Below are 7,617 nucleotides of genomic sequence, written 5' to 3' on the forward strand. Positions count from 1 at the left end.
CCAACGAATTTCGACGTGGAGAAGCTCAGAGACAAGGATGTTAGGAGACAATTCAGCATTAAACTCTCGATTCGAGGCGCTTGCTGATACACCACAAAGACGTGGAAAACGCTTGGACGACTATACAACAGAACTACACAGAAACGACGAAAGCGAACGCAGCTATTGTTTCGGTTAATCTTAGAAGTAAAAGTTTATTGAGAAAAGAAATTTATGGTGATTTTAAAAAAGAGCCTGAAACCCCTTGAAAATGGTGTCAAATCGAAATAAAAAGTGCACCAGTGGAATCAGCATGGTCCAAAACGTTTTGCAGGATAATTACAGTCCCCCACCTTGAACACAAAGTAAAATGATTTTTTTTGCATGGGTAGCACTGATCTGTCACCCTTTTTTCTTTTTTTTTCTAGCAGGGCTAGGGGGTGGTCAGAGCATCATAGAGAGATGGGTAATGGCTCATTCGAAAGGGAATTAAATTTGCAAGTGCCATTTTTAAGTGCGTGAAAAGATTGGAGGGCAAATAGCCCCCCCCTACAGGCCCCCACCCCCCAAACTAGTTCTATAAAAATTTTGACATAGCTATTTTGTTTAACATAGTTCAAAAGTCCAATATACATGGTTTTCATGATGATACGGCCCTCAATAGTCCCTGGGAAAGGGTTGTATGTGGTATCGGGCTTATCGATATTGTGCGTATCGGTATCGGGCGTCTTGGTATCGCATGTATCGTATCGGGAATATCGGTATCGGTATCCATTTTTTGTTTTTTTCAAAAAACCGATACCGTTCCGGTATACCGTGTCTCCCGTTTTTTTGTTATTTTTTTTCTTTCTTTTTTTTCAGCAGACCTAGCGGGCTACAAGAACATCAGAGAGATGCTTAATGGCTCATTCGAAAGCCATTTTTAACATCTACGTGCTTTTTAAGAATTCCGCAATTTACAAGTGCCATATGATACTTCAATGGCACTTTTGTGCCATTTCTCAAGGGGGCACTACCAGGCTACCAGAGAATCGTAGACAGATCTTTTATAGCTTATATAGAAGATATTGCACATATCTTCGTCTTTCATATAAATTCCACCATCATCAAGTTCCAAATGGCACTAAAAACGGCACTTTTGGTGTCGTGTCTCAAGTGGAAAAGCTGGGGTTATTGGGCTAGCAGGACTTATAAAAGTGATGTTTAATGACTCATTTGAGAGCTATTGCTCTGATATACGGGCTTTTTCTGATCAACTTTACATTTGTAAGTGCGATATAGCACCGAAAAAAAAACTTATGGTGCCACTTCTTAAGCAGAAAAGCTCTGAAGTACAAAACAGGTATCATTGTAATAGTTATGTTCCAGAGCCCTTAACTGAAGGTTCACAAGAACCCCTCCCATTCAGTTCCCTCTCAGCCCCCTTAGTAAGTTTCATAAGTCGTCTGCTCATCAGTAAGCAACTGAAACATTAACAGGCCACCACACCATCGTAGATAGATGTTTAATGGCTCAATTATAAGCTATTTCTTATATTTACTAGGTTTTTTCAAATTCTATCATCTATTAGATCTCACAGATTTCAATATTCACTAGTTTCTGAGGAGAAATTGCATTGAACTCTTTTTCATGGTTGAGGTATTAGCTGCAACCTAGCAAAGAGCGAACAACAGCGCATAGCAGCTAAAAGTTGAAAATGTTAAAACGGTCGTGTTTTATCCTTTATTCCAGGCCTAGCGGGGTACTAGAACATCATAGAGATGCTTAAGAGCTCAATCAAAATCTATTTCTCATTTGTACGTGGCTTATATAATTTCGCCGGCTGCATGTGCCAAGTGCCACAATAAAAGAAACTTTTTTACACTATCCATTGAGGGGTTGTGCTAGCGGACTACTAAAACATTGCAAATGCATTTTTGATAGCTCATATAAAAAATATTGTTCGTCCTTGCGTTCGTACTATAAATTCCACTATCTGAAAGTTTCAAATATCAATAAAAACGGCACTTTTGGTGCCATGTCTCAAGTGGCAAAGCTAGGGTAAGTGGGCTACTAGAACTTTTTAGAGTGGTGTTTAATGGCTCATTTGAAAAATTTTGCTCATATCTACGTGCTTTTTATCAATTCTACCGTTCGTGAGTGAGATATAGCACTGAAAGCAACACTTTTGGTGCCACCACTTCTGAAGTGGAAAATCTTGGAAGCATAAAACAGTATCATTGTAATAATTATGGTCTAAAACCCTTACCTGGAGGTTGGCAAGAGCACCTCCAGCAACTTTCTCCTCCAATCCCCTTAATAAGCTACAGTAAGTTACCCTTTATATATAATAGCCCCCCTTAATAAGTTACCCTTTCACCGTTACTGAGAAATGGTCGTCCAATTTTAGTTTTGTGTTTTTATTTTAAGGTTTGGCTTTTTATATTTTTATTAGTTTTATTCTGCACTGAGGATGGTCAAGGGGAGGTCTTGACCAAAATATTTGCAAAATTGTTCAATTTTTTCACTGGCTGTTAATTGTCCTCGTTTTCTTCACGATTTTATGTTTTATCATGATTAGCCAGTGTGGTCTCAGAAATTATTTGTATGCTGAAAGTTACCAATGTCACAACTGGTGTAAGACTATGGAAAGCTTTATAGATTCGTTCAGTGTTGTCAGGATACATACTCACTTTTGACCTACTAAATACATACTCACAAACAAACAATCAATAATCCTGTTTTTTGTACTTGACTTTTGAGTTTTCAGTAAAGCGCTAGTTTTGTATAATCCTAAAAGCATAGGGAAACATAATTATTTGGTTTATTTGTACTAGTTTTATTAATATATGTTAGATAGGCTGTGAAGTAATAACTTTTGTTCGTTTTAAGTTTCAACTTCGCTCTTTACTTCCCTTGGAAAAACTTTGTTTTTTTGAAATTAATCTTTGTTTGTTTTTTGATTAAAATTTAATGTAGTTCAAGATCGATTTATTAACTAGGTATTTCAAAAGAAATACGATCCTCACCTGAATAAAAAGATGCAAAATATATATAAAAGAGGGAACCTCCTGCCTATTCCCCCTTTATATTTTAAAAAATAAAATTTTAGGGGGTAATAAAAATTTTTAATAAGACAGTGGGATGCAACTTTCAATGAATATTAAATTGCAGCGTGGTCTTCGTCGCTATTTACATAATTGCTTTGAAAAAAAACAAAAAATTTAGGTGATTCGAATTGCTATATAAATGTGAAATGACGTAATACATTAACCAGATCTAAATATTTTTAAACAATTTGAATACATCAAATGTATCACGTCAAATAACCTAGTTATTAAACGGAAGAATCCCTTTACTTGGAATACTTTCCAGTACAAATTGTGCTGAGTTTGGTTTCATTTTACATGTCAAATTTGCTAGTGTGTTTATTTGGAGTTTTTTCTCTATATGTGTTAAAAAAAAAAATATTCCTGAGAAGATACATCTTTATATATTTCCCCACAAACCCATCCAAAAGCGATCGTCTTCACCCTCCCCCTCCTTTGTCCCGTAGTACTTGTAGAGAGTTTCTGCGTGGATATGGCTGGCTAGGCGAGAAGTTAGCATTGTGGATCAATAATGGTGCACATTATGATAATAACCTTTAGGGTTAAAATTCCCAAAGAATTCAAAATTTTCCTACAAAAGGTTTTAAAACATGCTGATTCCAATGGTGCACTTTTCATTTCGATTTGACGCCATTTTAAAGGGGTTTCATGCTCTTTTTCGAAATCACCATAAATTTCTTTTCGCAAAAAACTTTTACTTCTAAGATTAACCGAAACAATAGTTACCATTCCTGATTCAGTGTCAGCTGGTAATATTTTCTTACTAGACGGGTTTTTTTGAAAACACGTTTTTCGACTTTTGATTACTATGGGCTTTGGTACGCTCTTTACTAGGTTGCAGCTGCCGCTGCAACCATGATCTGAAAATAACTTTTAGCTATGGTGAATTACCCATAAAACTGCGCAGTTATGCCTCAGGGGTTTAACTGCCTACGCAGTGAAAGAAAGAAAAGTGGCGTAGCCAATAGTGAAAGAAAATTAATAATTACCACAAAGGGGGAAGGGGATAATTAGAGAACCCAAAAAGAGAAGAAACAAGCAAGGAGATTTATCTGAAAAAAAAAACAGGACTGAAGGTTCCAACAAGTGCCAATTATATACACTTGGGCTATTTTGATTTGGTTAACCCTTAATTGGCAGGGTGGGGTCTATTAGACCCCAGCGCACAGTGTTTTATCGATCTCGTCATGTATACATGTATACATGTGTGTACCACCGGATATAGATAGGAGGCTGATATCACGTGTATTCTTCGGACCAGTTGAGCTCTAGAGCTTGATGAAAGAACATTTTAAAATCTCTTAAAGGTGCGTAGATATAGGGCTCTGGGGTCTGACAGAGCCCACCCTGCAGTTTGTTTAACTTTTTTGTGGCTTACCTGAGAAATTAAGTTTAATTTTTATAAGCTTTTTAGAGAACAATGACATTCGTTTTAAGTTATTTAAAATAGTACCAGGCTAGAATTTAATTTATAGGTATATTTTAAAAAGACAAGGTCGTTTGTCTTTAAAGATATTAGGAATATTGTGATTGACATTTTAAAATTCATCAGAAAAAAATATCAACATTATTAAATTACGCTATTTTTTTATTATAACGTAAACTAGGCGTGACTTTAGCTGATGCAGCGCCCTTTAGCAGGCGGAATAAGTTGCTGTATTTCAAAACACAACAAAAAGTTGTTTTCGTTTAACAGTCTCTACTGTGATCTCAATTATTTTTCATTTGTAACACTTCGATATTTTCCTAATACTTTGGGAGTCTTAATGAGTCGGAAGAATCCTTGAAATATGCTCTTAACATGTGCCGATTTTTAAACCAGTTATTGCAAAATTTTGAGAACGGGCTCATTCAATGAGAACCTTCCAAGTTTCTAGTGGCATATGTGATCTACATCTGAGAGGGAAAGGTTTAGGTTTCTACTTAGCCCTTTTTAGTTTATTTCTGTAGAATAACTCCAATTTTTTCGTTTTCAGGAGCTGAAACAGAAAATTTATAGGTAGAATCTTGTCTAAATTTGTCTAAATCGAAACATCTGTCGGGCTAGAGGGATGCCACGAAACAGGCCAAAGACTTCTTACAGAGGAGGATATCCTTAACGTTCTAGAAGATGAGGACCTAACAACCAGCGAAGATGACGGGAACGATCCAGACTTCATCGACAAGAGCCTCGATGTCAGTTCTTTAGGGAGTACAAGCGAAAAAGATGACGAACAGGCAGTCGAAAGACAATGTGACGATGTGACGATGAGGAAGACAGGTGACGAAAGACAGGTGACGATGAGGAAGATATTCCTCTTGCTAAGCGAATTCGAAAAAAACAGCAGAAGAACAATATAAATAAGTCCTTCTTCATTGGCAAAACAGGCGAACAAAGTGGAACAAGTCTGAACCACCTCAAAGCCGTACTAGAGTCTGTAATCTTGTTATGCACTTTCCAGGTCTCAAAGGTCATGCGCGAGAACAGAGACCTAAAGCTTCTGAAAAGGCTTGGGACCTTTTTATCACGGCCGAGATTCTTGAGAAGCTCGCACTTAACACCAATGCGAAGATTGACAACTACCGTCTTCGTTATGACTTTAGCATTGTAGATAAGCAAACGTACTTGAACCCAGTCGACGTCACAAAGATGCGAGCCTTTTTAGGCCTTCTGTACCTCTCTGGAGTATTCAAGTCGGGCAGCAAGGATTGCAAAGGTCTTTTTGCAGCTGATGAAACTGGATGGGACATTTTCTGCGCTACGATGAGCCTGAAGCAATTCCAGTATTTGGAAAACTGTTTTCGGTTTGATAACAGGCACACAAGACACGAAATAAGTGGACCTCTAGCTCCCATCAAAGAGGTTTTTGACCTCTTTATCGAAAACTGCAAAGCAAATTACTCACCTGGCGAGTACTTGACGATTGATGAAATGCTAATTTCATTTAGAGGACGGTGCAAATTTAAGATGTATATTCCCTCAAAACCGAACAAGTATGGAATAAAAATTCCATAAATAGCAGATTCGAAGACATTCTATCTGTCTAATGCATTTGTCTACACGGGAAAGGAAACACCTATGGTTGAAATAAAGAATGCTTCAGTTCCAACGCGAACTGTAATGATCCTTGTCGATCACTTGAAGGGCACGAACCGCGACATCACAGCCGACAACTGTTTCATTTCCATAGAGCTTATAGAAATGCTCAGCTCCTTGGGAAACTACCTACGTAGGCACAGCGAAAAAGAACAAAAGAGAAATTCCACCCCCTTTCCTCGCTAGTCGTACAAGGGAACCCAACACTTCCATCTTCGGGTTTAGAGACCATCTGAGTTACTCAACACCCCAAGAAAATGACTTAACCCGAAGGAAAATGTTGATAAAGCTAGGAAGATGCCTCATCGACCCACAAATTAGGATCAGAGCAACTCTTTAAACGATCCCACAAGAACTACGTTTTTTGATTGACAACATTACAAGATTTTCATCTGAGAATGTCCCCCAGGTGTCTACTTCATGTTCCAAGGTTCGAAAAGGTCGTTGCGTCATTTGCCCCCGTAGCAAGGACAGAGAATCAAAGTATACCTGTTGTGCATGCGAAAAAAGTGTGTGTATGGAACATGCCAAGTTCCTGTGCCTCAAATGCAAAAAGTTGAATTATCTTTACATTTTAGTGTCTCTAACTGATATATCTGAGTGTGTTGTAAGCGAAATGGCAATAAATTTAAAACGGTATTTTTTTTTTTTCTTTAAACTGGGGTCCAGCAGACCCCACTCAGCAGTTAGTGTAACTTTTTTCCACCCTGCCAGTTAAGGGTTAAATTTTAGAGCAGAAGTAGCCCCGAAAGTTTGAACATAATACCCTTAGTCGTTCTTGGGATGCTGCTCAGATGCCTTATTGGGAATTAGCATTAACACAGTGCATTTGATTTAATCTTATACTCTTATAATCTTATAATCTTATATTTGATTTAACACAGTGCTGTTAGAATACATTACAGTACTTCATATAAATAGAAAACGAAAATAACACCATTTACAATTGCTGAAAACTAAGTTCCCAGCAGTATTTGCCACCCCACAGAAATTTCCTGGCGGGGCTGATGATGACCTGCCTTGCATTTTGCAGAAAATTTTTTAATTTAATTGAAGATTCAACAACAGGAATAGAATGCAAGGTTTTAATGTCCCTAGTCAGAATTTGCAATAAGTATTAAACCTATTTTCAGTTCCACAATTCTTTTCATCAACAAAAAAATGGTCTCCCTATGGGGGCACCGCTATCCGAGTTATTTAAGAACATTTATGTAGAACACCTGGAAAATTGGGCCTTAAATTCATATTTTTTAAAACATGTCTATTGGGGGCGTTATATGGATGATGTACTATTGCTCTGGAATTATGGGGAAAATGAACCTAGGGGCTTTCTAGATCACCTTAATACATATAACCGAAATTTACAATTTACCTTAGAAATTGAAAATGCAAATAAATTACCGTTTCTGGATGTTTTAATTATTTGTGACATTGATAAACTGGATTTTACAATTTACAGAAAACCCACACAAA

Source organism: Artemia sp. Qi Xiang Cuo, unplaced genomic scaffold (assembly GCF_049724085.1).
Source record: "Artemia sp. Qi Xiang Cuo unplaced genomic scaffold, ASM4972408v1 HiC_scaffold_23, whole genome shotgun sequence".
Lineage (NCBI taxonomy): Eukaryota > Metazoa > Arthropoda > Branchiopoda > Anostraca > Artemiidae > Artemia > Artemia sp. Qi Xiang Cuo.